The following is a 19,903-nucleotide window of genomic DNA, read 5'->3' as shown; positions in this document are numbered from 1 at the left end:
AGCCAGATCTTAAAGACTCCTGGGAGTCTAGCATGGTGCTCGCAGTTGCACTGATTGATGCTGCGTTCCATTTACCTCGGAAGTTGGAAGCTGGAGCTGGGAATGGCGTCACACCTTAGTTGACCGCGTTCCAGGACGACAAGTCAGAATTAACCATTATTTCACAGTGGGGTTTGCTCTAGCCAGGTTAGGCTTTGCTAGGTACCCCTAACAGGACTCCATTGCAGATCTTCCAACAGCGCCTTGGAAGCCATAACCATGATCTCTGTTGTGTTGTTGTTTACTTTGAGTAGGTTGGATGATGTCCGTGTTTTAATGCTGTAAAGGCAGTTGACAAGGAACTGCCGATGTGACACATAGTGTAAGCGGGGTTCTATTCTGCTCCACTCAACTACGTAAAGGATAATCATCCTAGCGAACAATTTCTTGATTCTCTACAATAGACCTTTAACAAGCTACCAGACTTGAATAAGACAAACAATGCGTGGAAACACATGACTTTGGAAATTGACTACTTTTTTTGCACACCACTTTCGTGGCAAAACAACTGTCCAATCAGAACTGAGGATGTAAATTACCTGCATAGAACAAAACCCCCTACAAGCTTCAGTGAGAATAGAGAAACTGCCTCTTTGTATCTGTATGTTTGACTTCCCCTCTTTCTGTTCCTACAGCTCTCTTATCCTCCCTCCCAGTCCTCCCAGTAGGAGGTGAACAAGTGTTAACTACCTCTAAAATAACCATCTTCCCTCCATCATAATTGCTGGTCTTGACAATTGTAAAGATGATTAAAAGTAGCTTAGCGGCTTTAGGAGGGGCAGTGCTGTTCCCCAGGGCATACTGTCTGAGTGTGTGGGTGTGTGTGTGTTAATCTGGTAGAAGTTAAAAATGTAATTACAGACTGTGAGTCTGAGACTTAAGCTAACGGAGGTCAGAGCAGCTGCTGCAGAAAGCATTAAAGCAACACTTGGCAATCTGAACACACACAAGCGTAAATGCAAATATTTTTATTTGTTGAGGTTTTAAGAAATCTGTCTCTGAGATTCACTAAGAACCAGCACAATGGAGGTGAATTTAGTTTATGAGGAAAATGTAGAAAGATAGAGCACTTGTGGAAAGCAACTAAATCAGAGGTAAATTGGCTGCATCTTGAAGAGCTTTGTATCGGTTTGAATGACATGATTCATTGGGCGGCTCAGTTGGTAGAGCAGTTGTCTACGAAATAGGAAGGTCGATGGTTCGATCTCTGCAGTCTACATTTCAAAGTGTCCTTGTCCTGAACCCCAAATTACTCCCCATGCTGCGCCCTTGGTGTTTGAAGGTTCATGTGATTCATCAGCAGTTTTTTAGCGTAAAAGTAATATCATTTATGTATAAGCTAAAAAGGACGGTACCCAGAATCGACCCTTGCGGTACACCCTTTGAGATGGTTAACACATCAGATTTAAAGTTCACAGTTTTCACACACTGGCGTCTCCCATCAAGATAGCTCTGGAAGAATTTATGGGCAGTGCTATCCATACCAATATTAAAAAGTATTTGTAGGAGTAAGTTGTGGTCAACTGTATCAAAAGCCTTAGAGAGATCAACAAATAAGGAAGCGCAGTGCATCTTCCTAGCTAAGCAATCCCTAATTTCTTTAGATTGTTGGGGCCCAAAATGCCTGATTTCTTTTGTATGTTTGTTGCAATGAAGTTGCGGGAGACAGTCAAAGTTGCAAAAAAGTTGCGATTTTTTTTTTTTTTTTTTTTTTTTTTGTATAGTTCTTTCAAAATAAAAAGGAAACTTGTTTTGGGGAGAATAAAATTACTCTGGGCTGAGTTTTCCTAGTAACCTCACCAAAAAGGCTCAGGATGCTGTAAATGTTGGTATAATATGAAAATGGCTGGTGGATTTAAGACAAAAAATTATAATTTATTGAATGAATCAAATTTGAACATATCTTTCAGTGGCTTGTTGATCTTTACATTGTTAGTTATTTTCCTATCCTGGCCTGGGATACACATTCATACGGTTTGATAAAGTACTGACTTGAAGTTATCATTGCACTTACAATAACGAGCGTAGCTGTCCTCAATTTAGGTCATCGTGTCGTCTCATCTCCTTTTTCTCCTGCAGCCACCGTGTGTGTGTTGTTTGTGTGTGTGTCTGTGTGTGTGCAAGCGTCAGTCGCGGGGGGTACGGAGCAGTAGCCCCACCCGCTGCAGAGAGCCGACAGCCAGGATGGAAACGGCAGCAACTTCAGCGACTTTTAAATCGTTAAAGTCTACATTGATGTTAAAATGTATCGGACGGTCTGAAATGTTTTGCACGGTCTTTCGCTGTACGTTTTGTTGGTAAATGAGTCACACACACGTCTCGTCTTCATATCAAAAACAAGGAAATGATCAACCCGTTCTCACTCCCGATTGGGCATTGGCTCTCAGAGTGCACTTGGGACTGCTGTGATTGGTTGAAGTTGCGGGAAACTTCAGGTTATTGGTCAAATGTGCGGAAAAGTTGCGGTGATTGGTCAAAAGTGCGGAAAAGTTGCGGTGATTGGTCAAAATTGCGAGTTGCACCAAATTCGCGGTAATTGGTTGAATTTGCGTGAATTGGCGCGATCGCGACATCGCAAAATCCTGGAGGGACTGTGTAAGGCATTTAGAATGTCATTTGTGACTTTGCTGACCGCAGTGATGGTACTATGATTCAAACTAACTCCAGATTGCAAAGGGTTAAGAATTGAACTACATGAGATATAGTACTTCAGTTGATTATTAAAGGGATACTTAGTATTAGTAGTGTTTTCGAATGACCGTGCTTCCCTCCCTCATGTCCCCCTGAGACGAGAGAGATCTGTATTTTTTGTCTGGAAAAAAAATTTTTTTGGCCAGAGGCTAGAGACTACAGCCATAGGCGTCGATTTCGGTGGGGATGGTGGGGACGGTGGGGACGGTGGGTACGCGTACCTACCAGATTTCGTCATGAGTCATTTGTACCCACCACTTTTTTTGGAAAACCTCGAGCTCAATTTAGTTAAAAAAAATAAAGTCCATAACATATAATTCTTGAGCGACAGATGCCAAAAAATCCACAACAATCTCTATCCCCACAGGGCAGGCACAGACATAGCCGCTCTGCTGCTGCGCTGGCTGCACGCTTCTCTGTTCACAATACTGTCTGTCCGGACATTCTGCTTAATGTGGAAAAAAGCTTAACGTGGTTTAATGTACCTAAACAACGATCAATCACCAAATTTCTCATGGCCATATCTTGTAATGAACACTTAAGCCTGTCGAAAGAACTAAACCGAAATCCAACGATTATAGAAGTTCTCACATTAGCGTTGTCTTCTTCATTGGCGCCTATGGCGAGGAAAAAGCTTGTACCTAAACAATGATTACCAAATTTCTCTCTCATATTGCTCCTCATAACCACTGAAAACTGTAAAAAAAAAAAAAAAAAAAATCATCGAACCAGAAATGTGGTGATGATTGATCGTTGTTTAGGTACATTAAACCATGTTAAGCTTTTTCACGTTATGACTTATAAAGCCCATCAGAACCCTGGGGAGTCAATCCACAGCCGCTCCGCTGCCCTGCTGAAAATGTGAAGCAAAAACGCATAATGTCAGATAAAGTCCATAATAATTGGACTTTGGGTTCGATTTTTTTGACAGTTTTCAGTGGTTATGAGGAGCAATATGAGAGAGGAATTTGGTGATGTTTGATCATTGTTTAGGTACATTAAACCATGTTAAGCTTTTTCCTTACATAGGCTCTATCAGGGCTGGTGCGAAGGCAGGCAAGGTTAGGACCCAAATGCAGTTTAAAGAGTTTTAATTTAAGATAAGCAAAACTTACTTGGAGATATAATCCAATACAAAAAGGAAATCCACGACAGGGAATGCAGAAACAAACAGAACGCACAGCAACAAGACGAGACGATCCGACAAGGGACAAGGGAAAACAGAGAGGCTAAATACACAAGGTAACGAGGGAACGAGAGGCAGGTGACACAACAGGTGGAACAAATCAAAAAAGGCGGGAAACAAACAAAGACAGGAAGAAAGCTAGACAAGACAAGGGAGACAAGACAGACTACAAAATAAAACAGGAAACAAGCACAATACAGAACAGAAACCGACTACAAAAATAATACACACCACAAAATACCAAAACCCTGACAGTACCCCCCCCCAAGGGACAGATCCCAGATGGCCCAAAAACAGAACAAAAAGACAACCCAGGGAGGGCGGAGGGGGACCGGAGGAGGGCCAAACAGGTCAGCAAACAAGTCAAGTGGGGCTAGGGAATGGAGAGACCACTCGGGACAGGGAACAGGAAGGCCCCGGGACAGGGACAGAGAGGCCTCGGCAACAGGGAACAGAGAGGCCTCGGCAACAGGGAACAGAGAGGCCTCGGCAACAGGGAACAGAGAGGCCTCGGCAACAGGGGGCAGAGAGGCCTCGGCAACAGGGGGCAGAGAGCAGAATCGAAGGCAGAAACCTTCAGGCGGCCTGCGACGAAGGCAGAACCCTTCTGGCCACCGGCGACGAAGGCAGAATCTCTCTGGTGGCCGTACAGGATGTCGAGGGCACCGAGATGACTGGCGGCGAAGGCGAAGCCTCTCTGAAGGACGGCGACGAAGGCGAAACCCCTCTGGAGGGCGACAGCGAAAGCAGAATCCTTCTGGAGGCCGGCGGCGAAGGCGGAACCCCTCAGGAGGCCGTCTGCGGGGGCGAATCCCTTCTGAAGACCGGCGGCGAAGGCGAAGCCTCTCTGAAGGACGGCGACGAAGGCGAAACCCCTCTGGAGGGCGACAGCGAAAGCAGAATCCTTCTGGAGGCCGTCTGCGAGGGCGAATTCCTTCTGAAGACCGGCGGCGAAGGCGAATCCCCTCTGGTGGGCAGACAGGCTCAGCAGATGAAGGGGCAGCTGGGCTGGAGACAGGCGACGGGTCAGCTGGGCTGGGGACAGGCGACGGGTCAGCTGGGCTGGGGACAGGCGACGGGTCAGCTGGGCTGGGGACAGGCGACGGGTCAGCGTCTGCCAACAAGTTAACAGGATCAGTAACAGACAACAAGACAACAGGGTCAGGAGTCGGCAACTCCGCCGACAGGGTAACTGGAGCATTAGTCGGCCGGACCACCGACAAAACACGGGGAGCAGGAGTCGGCCGAACCGCCGACAACACACGGGGAGCAGGAGTTGGCCTGCCCGCCGAGAGGACATGAGGGGCAGGAGTCGGCCTGACCGCCGACAGGACACGAGGGGCAGGAGTCGGCCTGACCGCCGACAGGACACGAGGGGCAGGAGTCGGCCTGACCGCCGACAGGACACGAGGGGCAGGAGTCGGCCTGACCGCCACAGGCAAAGTCTCATGGGGGCAGAACAAAGGCAAAGTCACTAGGGAGGTCTCTGGGACTCCAGAGACCAACAAAGTCTCAGGGGCAGTCTCTTGGACGCCGGAGACCGGCAAGGCCTCTGGCTTGCCCGTAGACGTGGACTCTGGGAGAGCTGTCGACGTAGACTCTGGGAGAGTGGTCATCGAAGACTCTGGACGACTGGAAGACTCTAGCAGAGCGGTCATCGAAGACTCTGGACGACTGGAAGACTCTAGCAGAGCGGTCATCGAAGAGTCTGGACGACTGGAAGACTCTAGCAGAGCGGTCATCGGAGACTCTGGACGACTGGAAGACTCTAGCAGAGCGGTCATCGGAGACTCTGGACGACTGGAAGACTCTAGCAGAGCGGTCATCGTAGATTCTTGAAGAGCGGTCATCGACGACTCTTGAAGACTGCACGTCAGCGGCGGTTCTGGGCGGCTGCACGTCAGCGGCGGTTCTGGAAGGCTGCACGTCAGCGGCGGTTCTGGAAGGCTGCGCAGTGCTGGGAAACTGGGCAGCTTGGGGACACTAGGAAACTCGGAAACATTAGGAAACTCAGGAACTCTAGGAAACTCGGGAACACTAGGAAGCTCGGGGAAGCTAGGAAGGCTGCTAGCAAGCCTGGGATCTGGGACAGTGCTAACTAGCCTGGACTCAGGAGGGCTGCTAGCCAGCCGGGGCTCAAGAAGGCTGCTAGCTAGCCTGGATTCAGAAGAGCTGCTAACTAGCCTGGGCTCAGGAAGGCTACTAGCTAGCCGGGGCTCAGAGAGGCTGCTAGCTAGCCTTGTTTCAGGGGGGTTGCTAGCTAGCCTGAATTTAGGGGGCCTGCTAGCTAGCCTGGGCTCAGGAAGGCTACTAGCTAGCCGGGACTCAAGAAAGTTGCTAGCTAGCCTGGATTCAGGGGGTTTGCTAGCTAGCCTGGATTTAGGAAGGTTACTAGCTAGCCGGGGCTCAGGGAGGTTGCTAGCTAGCTTGGATTCAGGGGGCCTGCTAGCTAGCCGGGAGTCAGGAGAGCTGCACGTCAGCCCGGAGTCAGGAGAGCTGCACGTCCACCCGGAATCAGGAGAGCTGCACGTCCACCCGGAATCAGGAGAGCTGCACGTCAACCCAGGGTCAGGAGAGCTGCACGCCAACCCCGAGTCAGGAGAGCTGCACGCCAGCCCGGAGTCAGGAAAGTTGCACGCCAGCTCAGGAGAGCTGCACGCCAGCCCGGAGTCAGGAGAGCTGCACGCCAGCTCAGGAGAGCTGCACGTCAGCCCGGGGTCAGGAACAATGGTGAACTCGGACTCGGGAACACTGGTAGCCTCAGGAACAGTAACTCTGGTCCGCACGGACTCAGGACTGCTGGACAGCATGAGCTCACATCCGCTGGACAGCACCGGCTCAGGTCCGCTGCACAGCACCGGCTCAGGTCCGCTGCACAGCACGGGCTCAGGTCCGCTGCACAGCACCGGCTCAGGTCCGCTGCACAGTTCCGGCTCAGGTCCGCTGCACAGTTCCGGCTCAGGTCCGCTGAACAGCACAGGCTCGGGTCCACTGCACAGCACAGACTCGGGTCCACTGCACAGCACGGGCTCAGGTCCGCTGAACAGCACAGGCTCGGGTCCGCTGCACAGCACAGGCTCGGGTCCGCTGAACAGCACAGGCTCGGTCCGCTGAACAGCACGGGCTCGGGTCCGCTGAACAGCACGGGCTCGGGTCCACTGCACAGCACCGGCTCGGGTCCGCTGCACAGCACGGGCTCGGGTCCGCTGAACAGTTCCGGCTCAAGTCCGCTGAACAGTTCCGGCTCAAGTCCGCTGAACAGTTCCGGCTCAGGTCCGCTGCACAGTTCCGGCTCAGTTCCGCTGCACAGTTCAGGCTCAGGTACACAGGTCAGCTCAGGCTCAGAAACACAGGTCAGCTCTGGCTCAGAAACACAGGTCAGCTCTGGCTCAGAAACACAGGTCAGCTCTGGCTCAGGAACACAGGTCAGCTCAGGCTCAGGAACACAGGTCAGCTCAGGCTCAGAAACACAGGTCAGCTCAGGCTCAGGAACACAGGTCAGCTCTGGCTCAGGAACACAGGTCAGCTCAGGCTCAGAAACACAGGTCAGCTCTGGCTCAGAAACACAGGTCAGCTCAGGCTCAGGAACACAGATCATCTGAGGCCCTGGAGGAAAAACAGGCCTGGTGACAGGGAGGCCGAATTCCCTCGCCGTAGCCTGCCAGCGCATATCCATGAGGTGCCTAGCAAAGGCAGGATCCTCCTCATGGAGCCCATGAAAAAATTTCAACAAAAATTCTCCCACTGAATCCATGGGGTGAAAAAGAGGCACAAACTCCATAACTGCTGGGTCCATATATTGGTCGGATCGTACTATCAGGGCTGGTGCGAAGGCAGGCAAGGTTAGGACCCAAATGCAGTTTAAAGAGTTTTAATTTAAGATAAGCAAAACTTACTTGGAGATATAATCCAATACAAAAAGGAAATACACGACAGGGAATGCAGAAACAAACAGAACGCACAGCAACAAGACGAGACGATCCGACAAGGGACAAGGGAAAACAGAGAGGCTAAATACACAAGGTAACGAGGGAACGAGAGGCAGGTGACACAACAGGTGGAACAAATCAAAAAAGGCGAGAAACAAACAAAGACAGGAAGAAAGCTAGACAAGACAAGGGAGACAAGACAGACTACAAAATAAAACAGGAAACAAGCACAATACAGAACAGAAACCGACTACAAAAATAATACACACCACAAAATACCAAAACCCTGACAGGCTCTAATGAAGCAGAAACGCTTTATGTCAGATAACGTCCATAATAATTGGACTTTGGGTTAGATTTTTTGACAGTTTTCAGTGGTTATGAGGAGCAATATGAGAGAGAAATTTGGTGATCATTGTTTACATACATTAAACCACGTTTTTATTCATTAGTAAGCTACAGGACAGCGTCTTTCAAAACATGAAAGAAATGAAAAAAAATGTATGCATCATTGTACCCAGCACTTCTGGAAATGTACTTCCGAATGTGTCTCTGTCCCCAGCACATTTCAAACCAAACTGACGCCCATGACTACAGCCAGTAGTAGGAGCTAGTTCCGCATGTTTTCAACCCACCCATAGGGGGTGGGACATCACTCTTTCTCTCACTGCTTTTTGTTGAAGCTAAGCTAACAGCCGCTTGCTCTGTGGAGAAAGCGGAGTAGTAGGGTAACCACGATGGCGGAAGGTAGTTTTGAAGATGATATGGCAGAAGGGGATTTTGAAGATCTGGTGTGCGAATCCGATGCTGGTGGCTACCTGTACGAGTCGCAATACAGCAAGGAACAGTTGGGGATGATGGAGGAACAAGAGGCGGCCAGAGCAGCTGCTGCAGCAGAGGAGCAAGACCTGCCTGGCGGTCAGGAGGAAGGGCCCGGGCAGACTTGAGCTGGGGCGGACTGGTGGTGTCAGTGCTCTCGCTGTGTGCCTATGGACACAGATAGAGTCCTATTGCTGTCGCGAATTTCAGCGATGCCATTTTCTTCTGGAAGAAATTGCTGAATCTGCTGATGAAACGGCACCGCCAGCATGTGTAACAGAGCACCCTAGCTTTGATCCACACATGGACAGGGGGGTCCTGGAAATCTATTTCAGGATCCCGAAGGTGAATTGGAAATGCCAGCCAAAGCCCGCAGGGACAAACGGACGCCTGAGTATAAAGTGAGTATTTTGTTTGTTTTTCTTTCTGTTACTAACACGTCACGTACAGAGTTTGGAGACCCGGCATTATCACAACGCTCTTCCCACGTAACATCAGCTGAGCTATCATTTAGCGTGCTTCCCACGTAGTCAACTGAGCTATCGTTATATTTACATTTATGCTAGGCTACTGTAGGTGCAAATAGCTTGCATCGCTAACATTGTGCTTACTCTTTTGTAGACTATATCGCCTAATATGGGTCCTGCAAGGCGAGAGACTGGGGAAAGGCTATTGTCTTGCCATTTTTTTAATTAAAAGTTCAAACTCACATTGGTTGTGGTTTGTGTTATAGTCCTTAGTGTTGCTCCATTAGAGTATGTATTAGCCTAGAGAAATTGTGATTTCAATTGGAGGAAAGCACTTCATATGCGGAGCTACTACTAACTACTAACTAAGCAAAATCACAGTGACAGTAACCATTCAGCCTCCTTACACAAGTCTATAATGTAGAACTTTGGTGTACACAGGAGTACAGGGTAAGATGAAGAAATGTTGTTTTTTTTTTTTATTCACAATGGAAAAATATTGTGCCACCATGGTCAAGGGTAGACATTAAAATAAACGAGATACATCTAAAAATGTCCTGCACAATATACAAACAACACAAGCTAAAAATAAATAATGAATAATAAACAGCGGTGGCAGAATCTACACAGCTAGAGTACTGAAGAGTAGCAGAGGGAATTTGAGGTAGGTGCCATGAATGAGAAGGTGCTATGGGAAGGTGTCAGTCTCAGAAGCAGCTTTGGAAAGAAGTCGTGGCAGCCTCCTTCGATGGTTCAGGCATAGGTGCAATGTTGGGTGGCAGCGCAGGCTGTGGCAGGGCAAGTGAGGAGGTTGGCACCTTGAACTGAATGTTTGGGTTGTGTCTTCTGTCTGTGACCCTCTGGATGAGTGTGTCTACCAATTGGGTGGTGTGTGGTGTGAAGATTTTCTTCAAGACCCACTGCTTGGATCTCTTGCAGAAGACTTGGTGAAACCGTGCTTGTCCTGTAAAGGATAGGAAATATAATTAAACATAAAATCTGAACTAAAATTTGACTTTGCTAGACTTTTTTCCCTTATGTGTGCATAAGCAACGCACAAAACGCTTACTGCTAATACGAAACAACACAAAAAAAGCGCATCTCACTGCTCACTGCACCGTCCTGTCTGATCGTTCCCTTAGCTGTGAACATTCTAATTTTGGATATTATACTACTCTGACAACACATGATTACACACCTGTCTTGGTTGTGGCCTGCTTCCTCTTGACAGTATTCTCACTGTGCTCCAGGATGGCAAGGTGACATCTCTCCCTCATTCCCTGGAATAAGAATGCCTGGCGTTTGGGGAGGTATTTCAAAAGTGCACTGTGAAAGACTTCCAGCGGCCCTGTGTGCAATTAAAAAGCGAAAGCGAGAAGGGATATAACAAATTAAAACATGATCACTAAAATTTGGAAAAATAATCAAGTGTACAAGGGCAACTATTCTCACCAGTATGTTTGAACAGGGCCATCTTTTCCATGTCTCTCAGAAGCCTTTCATCAAGGACCAGCGATGACAGGTCTTGAAATGCCACAGAATCCTTCTTTATCCACATGCACTTCTTTTGCTCCTGGGCTGTTAGAGGAGCATGGTAACACCGATGCTGTTATCCGTCATCATCTGTCCATTCATGCTCATTACACACATGGTGTGGAATGGACTTTGACCGGCATTTCAGTACCTGTATGAAAAAAACGATTATTCTCAATATGTCTAGAAAAAAAAAAAGAATCAAATTAGAATCAAATGTCTTACCTCGATGTCCCCCTTACTTGTTGCACAGGCAAACCACATATGGTTTACGACAGACCTATGAAAGATAATACAATTAGTAATTTTGAACCTTGCAAACCAATGTAAAGTCTGCCACATTACAAACCAATGCTGACCTGGTCCATGCAAGGAGGATTTCATTGGCCTTTTTCTTCCCCTTCTTCTGCATCTTCTTCCAGAAACCTGTGAGTAAATGTAGCACAAGTTTGGACAAACACCAACATTTTTAATATTTTTTTTTTTATTGCCCCCTATTCACCCCTTACAGAGCTTTGCAGCCTTGCTGCACTCTGCTAGTGTAGAAGTGTGAATTGTTCATTGTTTTCTTGAATGAACAATTCACACTAAGGGGCCATCCACACGGAAACGCTTTTTGGTGCAAACACACGTTTTGCATCGTTGGCCGATCGTCCAAACGAATTCTGTAAACGCACTGCCTGAAGACGCACTTTTTTTAAACCTGCTCCCAGGGTGAAAAAATTCAAAAACACTGCCCTCGCAGCTTCGTTGGACGGCCAAGCCGCATACTTGCGTATCGATGATGTCATCGCCACACCCCTCGACCTCTAGCCTTCGACCTTTTACCCTGCGACGACGTCTCATAACAACAATGGCGGACTACATGTTTGTGTTCCTGCTGGAGAAGATATTAAGCCTATTAGGGTTACTAGGGCAAAATATTATGCCCCCGTGCCACCACGCTGAGCAAAAAAGGCTTATGGACAACCGCATACGCCACGTCGTTTTAGATCCACCACCAAGGGCTACCAGGAGGGCAACCAGGAGAAGATTTGGGGTTAGACCAGGTAGAACCAGCAGTTGGTGGGACAATACTTTGGGCTATGTTTGTGCAGGGCACGCATGGTCATCGAGTGTGCTTTTGGTCGCCTAGAAGCCAGATTTGCTGCACTGAAAAGGCCTACGGACATCAATTTGCAGGACCTGCCCCATGTAATTTACGCTTGCTTTGTTCTCCATAACTTTTGTGAGGACAGTAAGGAGACTGTGGCTGATCACTCTGTGTTGGGAACAATACAACGTGATAACGACTTGCAGCCACCAATACAACGCAACACCTACATCGCAGACTGTAACGGGGGGGGGGAGGAAAGAGAGTGAGAAGATTACTCACAAAGTACCTCGACCCTAAACATAATGTAATGCGTGTGCAGGTTCTTTAAAGATGAATGGCCATGAACTGCTTTGACAGTAGGCAAGGGTTTTATTTATTCTACAATAGTTTGTCTTTGATGGTGATACAGGTTAACAGTTGCAATTACCTCAAAACAGTGGCATAGGTCTTAACACATTTGCTCCAGCTCCCCCTTAATATAACAAAAGAATAACACATTTAAGGATACAACCAATACCGTGAAACAAACAATATACACCCATAACCCTCATAGACAAAGATGCATACCGGTGTGATGTTCTGTTGTTGATCTGGAAAAAGGGAGACCTCTAGTGGCGACTCCTAATGTAATGTAATGTTATGTTGTACTAGCAGTCTTGCTACAGTTCGACCATACATGGTGAAGTTAACAGTCACATATTTTCTCTCGGGACTTAAGTTGGCCAGAAAAAACGTTTGCCTGTAAGTACGAGCTCATACAGTTATCTTGTCATTGAGTACTACGAATACTAGTAATGAAGTCCTTTGTTAATGAAGCTAAGTTTGTTTTAAATGTGTGTTTTGATCGCATAGGCTAAACGTTAGCATCGTAATGGAATTTCACATAGAGGTTAGCATTAAGCTAGCGCATTTGTTTCATACGTTTTTAACAGAAAATGCATCAATATTGTTTTTGAACTACATATGTAATCGAATGAAATGCTGAGATGTATTCTTTGTTCTTTGCAGTTTTACAGTACTTCCTCAGTAAAGTTTGGAAAGAATACACAAGCTTCATTCTTGTCTGGAGGAAACTGTTAGCTATCTGCCGAGCTAATGTAGCAGGCTAGACCGCGCCACACACACACAGAAGCGGGGGCAGAATAGTATAAAGGCAGCTCTCCCAACGGCCGGCATTCGTCGTTCTGTGAGTAGAAAACCAACTAAAGCAACCACCATGGCACATAGAAGAGAAAAAGAGGATTTTGATGAACTAGAAACAAGATCACAAATATCCAACTGCTCAAGGACCAGCAGACAATCTGTGGCTAATTCTATGGCATTGAAAGCACGGGCTAAAGCAGAAGCTGCACGTGCAGAGCTTGCATTTGCTAGAGAAGAGGCAGAGCTAATAAAACAACAAGCCATTCTAAATGCCAGTCTGCATGAACTGAAATTAGCAAGGGCGGCGGCTGCCGCTAACGCCGAAGCTGAAAGTCTTGAAGCAGCTGCTGAAGAAGAATATGAACTGTCAAATCCACTTCAGCAAATTAAAAATAACGCAGTGCCTCTGACTCCAGTCGAAATTCATAGTGAAATTGCTGCAATGCAGATTCCTATTATACATCCAGGTCACCAGCCTTATCAGAGTGCAAAAGCAGCCAACACAGTAAATTCGGTTACAGTCTCACAATCAGATGCAAGACCACAGACGACCTCGCGTTCACCAGTGCGCCAGCCTTCCATGGACAGCGGTGAAGCTAACAGATGTGAGAATCAGGGCAACGCGTCACCAAGTGAAATCAGTGACCACGAATTTATGGAGCTAGCTCGACACCACTCGCACAGAGGAGAAGCCACCTGGACCCCAAATCAGGCACCCAGCACTGCACACAGAAAATCATTCAGCTACAGAGAGCTCCCCCACAATGTGAAACAAACCAGTGACGATTTCAAGCCTCCCCAGCCTTACTATGCACGGTCATTCCCTATGCACAACACAAACCCATCCAGTGCAGCGGCTGCGACAGACTTAGGGAAGTACCTGATGCGACGAGAGCTGGTGAGTTCGGGCCTACTGAAGTTTGATGACAAGCCGGAGAATTACTGGGCCTGGAAGGCGTCCTTCATCAGCTCTACTGATGACCTGAAACTCTCTGCCAGAGAGGAACTTTATTTGCTGTGCAAATGGCTTGGGCCTTCGTCATCTGAACAAGGTAAAAGGATCAGAGCGGTACACATTCACAATGCACCCACAGGCCTCGAGATGTTATGGCAAAGACTGGAAGACGTTTATGGCTCACCTGAGGTGATTGAAAACGCTCTTTTGAAAAAAGTTGAAGATTTTCCTAAGATCTCAGCCAAAGAAAACCACAAGCTAAGAGAACTGGGAGACATTCTCATGGAACTTGAAGCAGCCAGAGCAGATGGATACTTACCTGGTCTCTCGTACCTCAACACCTCCCGCGGAGTAAGCCCAATAGTCCAGAAACTCCCTCCCAACCTACAAGAGAGGTGGATTACTGTGGGATCACGTTACAAGGACCAACACAGGGTGCCATATCCTCCCTTTGCAGTCTTCGTCAACTTTGTCTGTGAACAGGCAAAAACACGCAACGATCCCAGCTTTGCCAGCATAACAGAAGCATGGTGTGCAACAAAGACGGAAAAGAGTGTTTTCCAGCCAGCCAGTCATCACGTGAGAACATCAGTTGCTGTGAGAAGGACTGAAATCTCAACAAGTGGCGGCGACAGCGACAACACAACAGCAGTCAGGAAACATGACGATCCTGACAAACAGTGCCCACTACACAACAAGCCTCATCCATTGAGAAAATGTCGTGGCTTCAGAAACAAAACTCTTGAGGAAAGGAAAGCGTATCTGAAGGAAAAACACATCTGTTTCAAGTGCTGTGCTTCATCCACTCATGTCGCTAAGGACTGTAACAAGCCTCTGCTGTGCCAGGAGTGCAACAGCGACAAACACCCGTCAGCGCTACATCCAGGGCCCGCTCCATGGAAAACTGATGTCTATGTGAGTACCGTGGATCACAGCGGGGAGCGGCAGCCGCTGGATGTCATTCCGTCTGTGACGTCCAAATGCACAGAAATCTGTGGAAGTATGAACACGTCAAAATCCTGCTCAAAAATCTGTCTTGCATTAGTGTATCCTGCTGGACAAAAAGAACGAGCCATTAAGACCTACATTGTTCTTGACGAGCAGAGCAACAAGTCCCTTGGAAGAACAGAATTCTTTGAACATTTCGGAATTCAAGGTGCAGGATCGAGGTACACTCTGAAGACGTGCTCAGGAGTGGTGGATACAGCTGGGCGACGCGCCAGCAACTTCATAGTGGAGTCAGTGGACGGCAACATCCACATTCCCTTGCCTACTCTGATTGAGTGTGACATGCTGCCAGACGATAGGTCTGAAATACCATCACCAGAGGTAGCCAGACATCATCCTCACCTAAAACACTTGACAGACAAAATCCCAGCCCTGGATCCCAACGCGTCCATCCTTCTTCTCCTTGGGCGAGACATAATCCGGCTGCACAAAGTGCGGGAACAATGTAATGGACCACACAACGCACCGTTTGCCCAGCGACTCGACCTTGGATGGGTGATAATCGGAGATGTGTGTCTGGGAAGAGCACATAAAACCACTACTGCCAGCGTCTTCAGAACCAGTGTACTGATAAGCGGACGCCATTCCATCCTCAGCCCATGCACCAGCAACTTAATGGTCAGAGAGAAGATTGACAGCGCTGTACCACCCCACACCTCTCTATGTGTGTCTCATGCAGCCAATGAAGCAGACAGCCTGGGCAGAGATGTGTTTCAAAGAACACAGCGCGACGATCAGCTTGGCCTGTCCATCGAAGATGAGTTGTTCCTTGACCTTATGGATAAGGAGGTCTACATAGACGAAGCAAACTGCTGGGTAGCACCGCTGCCATTCAAGCCAAACAGGCCGCGTCTGCCCAACAACAGACAACATGCTGTCAACCGCCTCACCTCCCTCCGCCGCATGCTGGAGAAGAAACATGGCATGAAAGAGCACTTCTTCAACTTCATGCAAGCAATGTTTGACGCTGACCAAGCAGAGCCTGCCCCAGCACTGAGGCCACAACAAGAATGCTGGTACCTACCAATATTCGGTGTTTATCACCCACAGAAAAAGGACCAAATACGTGTAGTGTTTGATTCCAGTGCGAAGCACGAAGGCACCTCCCTTAATGACGTTCTTCTCAGTGGGCCTGACATGAACAACACCCTACTGGGGGTCCTCATGCGCTTCCGCAAAGAGCCTGTAGCGGTAACTGCAGATGTACAGCAGATGTTCTACTGCTTCATTGTCCAGGAAGAGCATCGTGATTTTCTAAGATTTTTGTGGTTTAAAGACAACAACCCAAACAAACACATCACTGAGTACCGCATGAAAGTGCACGTTTTTGGCAACTCTCCTTCGCCTGCGGTAGCCATCTACGGCCTTAGAAGAGCAGCCCTGCACGGAGAAAAGGAACATGGCAGTGAAGCTAAACAGTTCGTCATGAGAAACTTCTATGTTGATGATGGGCTATCTTCATTCCCCACCGAAGAAAAAGCCATCGCCGTACTGAAAAACAAAAGAAATGTTAGCAGAGTCAAGCATCAAGCTACACAAAATAGCCTCTAACAGCCGTGCTGTGATGGATGCCTTTCTCCCTGAGGAGCGGGCCAAAAACCTGGTGGATCTAGAGCTAACTGCTGACCCCTTGCCACTGCAGCGCAGTTTGGGACTCACCTGGAACTTGCAGTCGGACACGTTCACCTTCCGTGTATCCAGAGAGAAGAAGCCATTTACTAGAAGGGGAATCCTGTCTACGGTCAATGGACTTTACGACCCCCTAGGTCTTGTGGCACCTGTCACAATTCAAGGAAAGGCTTTAGTCAGGGAGCTGTCTGCCGAACAAGCTGAATGGGATGCTCCTCTGCCAGCGCTGAAAGAGGAACAGTGGAGAATGTGGACGGACTCACTCTGTGAGCTTGAGCAGATTCAGATTGAAAGACCCTATGTGCCTGTTTCTCTGTGCTCCACAAAACACAGAGAACTCTGCGTCTTCTCCGACGCCTCCACTATGGCCATATCAGCAGTGGCTTATCTCAAAGCAACAGATAAAAAAGGACACACTCACATTGGATTCCTCATGGGCAAGGCAAAGCTGGCTCCTCATCCCCCGCACACTGTTCCACGGCTCGAGCTTTGTGCTGCTGTCTTGGCTGTTGAAATGGCAGACTCAATTACAGAAGAACTCGACATAGACATCCACAAAGTCACATTCTACACAGACAGCCGGATTGTATTGGGCTACATCAACAACACAAGTAGAAGATTCTATGTATATGTCGCCAACAGAGTCAGTCGCATCAGAAAGTCAACAAGCCCTGAACAATGGCACTTTGTCAGCACAGAGCACAACCCTGCAGACCATGGGACCCGCTCAGTGCCAGCAGCCATGTTGAAAGACACCAACTGGTTCAAAGGTCCAACCTTCTTAGCCAAAGACACTTCACAGCCAGAGGAGTTTGAGCTCATTGACCCTGAAGCAGATGCAGACATACGCCCACAGGTCCAAGCCTTCATAACCAAGACCTTTGAAAGCGAGCTGGGATCAAAGCGATTTGAGCGCTTCTCCAGCTGGAAGTCACTCATTCGAGCCGTTACCAAGCTCATAAAAAAGGCCAGGTCCTACGCAAAGGGCACAACCAGCAATACGGATGAGACGACACAAGCGAAACTAATTGTCATCAGAAATGCTCAACATGATGCATTCGCTGAGGAGATGAAATGCCTTTCCAGAGGTCAAGTCGTTCCAAAGTCAAGCCCTCTGAGGAAACTGAATCCAATTGTGGACAGGGACGGCCTGCTGAGAGTTGGAGGACGCATTCCTTTGGCTGACATACCCTGGGAAGAGAAACACCCAATCATTGTCCCCAGAAGGCACCACGTACCAACCTTATTGGTGAGGCATTACCATGCAAGGGTCGCTCATCAGGGAAGACATCTGACAGAGGGTGCTGTTCGCTCTGCTGGACTGTGGCTGATTGGAGGTAAGAGACTGGTGTCAAGCGTCATACATAGATGCGTAACCTGTAATAAGTTGAGAGGAAGAATGGAAGAACAAAAAATGTCGAACCTACCGGCTGAACGACTCGACCCAGGGCCTTCGTTCACAAATGTAGGTGTTGATGTGTTCGGGCCATGGACCATAAGCTCAAGACGAACTCGCGGTGGCATTGCAGAGAATAAACGCTGGGCAGTCATCTTCACTTGTATGGTAACAAGAGCTGTGCATATCGAAGTGCTCGAGTCTCTCTCTTCCTCAAGCTTCATTAATGCACTAAGGAGATTCACAGCTGTCCGTGGTCCTGTCCGCTTGTTTCGTTCTGACCAGGGAACAAACTTCATAGGGGCATGCAAGGAACTTCAGATCAAATCCGATGACCATGAACTGAATACTTACCTTCACGATCAAAGCAGCACCTGGACCTTTAATCCTCCCCACTCCTCCCATATGGGTGGAGTGTGGGAGCGAATGATAGGAATGGCCCGTAGAATACTGGACGCGCTGCTGTTAAAGACAAACACTGCTCACCTGTCTCATGAAGTTCTGGTCACACTCATGTCTGAAGTCATGGCCATTATGAACGCTAGACCCATTGTTTCGGTGTCATCCGATCCAGACATGCCCACGGTCCTCACACCTGCCATGCTGCTAACTCAGAAAGTCGACTCAGTGCTGCCACCCGCAGGAGAATATGACCTTAAAGACCTATACAGCAAGCAGTGGAAGCAAGTACAGGCGTTGGCCGACGCATTTTGGAAACGCTGGCGTCAAGAATACATGGTGTCACTTCAACCAAGGAGAAAGTGGCAAGTGGACAAACCCAACCTGAGCGACGGAGATGTTGTGCTGCTCAAGGATGCACAAGTCAAGCGGAATGAATGGCCTGTCGGAGTGGTGGTAAAAGCCATTCCCAGTAAAGACTCGCAAAGTGGATGTGAGGGTGGGCAGACACGGTACTCAGCGGGTGTATTCTAGACCAGTCTCAGAAGTTGTTCTACTTGTAAAAGGGGAATAGTGTTATAATATATTATAACAAGCGGGGAGTGTGATGTTCTGTTGTTGATCTGGAAAAAGGGAGACCTCTAGTGGCGACTCCTAATGTAATGTAATGTTATGTTGTACTAGCAGTCTTGCTACAGTTCGACCATACATGGTGAAGTTAACAGTCACATATTTTCTCTCGGGACTTAAGTTGGCCAGAAAAAACGTTTGCCTGTAAGTACGAGCTCATACAGTTATCTTGTCATTGAGTACTACGAATACTAGTAATGAAGTCCTTTGTTAATGAAGCTAAGTTTGTTTTAAATGTGTGTTTTGATCGCATAGGCTAAACGTTAGCATCGTAATGGAATTTCACATAGAGGTTAGCATTAAGCTAGCGCATTTGTTTCATACGTTTTTAACAGAAAATGCATCAATATTGTTTTTGAACTACATATGTAATCGAATGAAATGCTGAGATGTATTCTTTGTTCTTTGCAGTTTTACAGTACTTCCTCAGTAAAGTTTGGAAAGAATACACAAGCTTCATTCTTGTCTGGAGGAAACTGTTAGCTATCTGCCGAGCTAATGTAGCAGGCTAGACCGCGCCACACACACACAGAAGCGGGGGCAGAATAACCGGTCTAGAATCATAGCCTTCACTAAGAGATAGTCAGACGAGCCTCACAACGTCCGCGCACCTTCACACATTAATGACGCCTAAGCGCCGGAGAAGAAGCAACTGCCTCACGCTGCCAGGTAAGCAGCGTCCAGCAAACATTACCCTCCAGCTGAGCTTGACGCTTGCTTATGCCGTCATCAGCAGCGTGCCCGGCTACCGTGCGCGCAACCACACCTGTAGCTGCAGCACCTTACATTCACCCCCCCCCAGAACATAAATCATCGCCCCGATGATAGGGCTAAGAGTCAACAACTAAGTACCTGCCACGTCCAATTCCTCACAGTATTGAAGTTTTACTTAAATTATCCATAACGGTGGACAGAATCTCTTTTAAGGTGACCAATCACAAATTGTTAAGATGCACCACTACCTGAGCTCCAGCCCGTCCTCC

Source organism: Sander lucioperca, chromosome 14 (assembly GCF_008315115.2).
Source record: "Sander lucioperca isolate FBNREF2018 chromosome 14, SLUC_FBN_1.2, whole genome shotgun sequence".
Lineage (NCBI taxonomy): Eukaryota > Metazoa > Chordata > Actinopteri > Perciformes > Percidae > Sander > Sander lucioperca.
Note: the sequence above shows the minus strand (reverse complement) of the source record.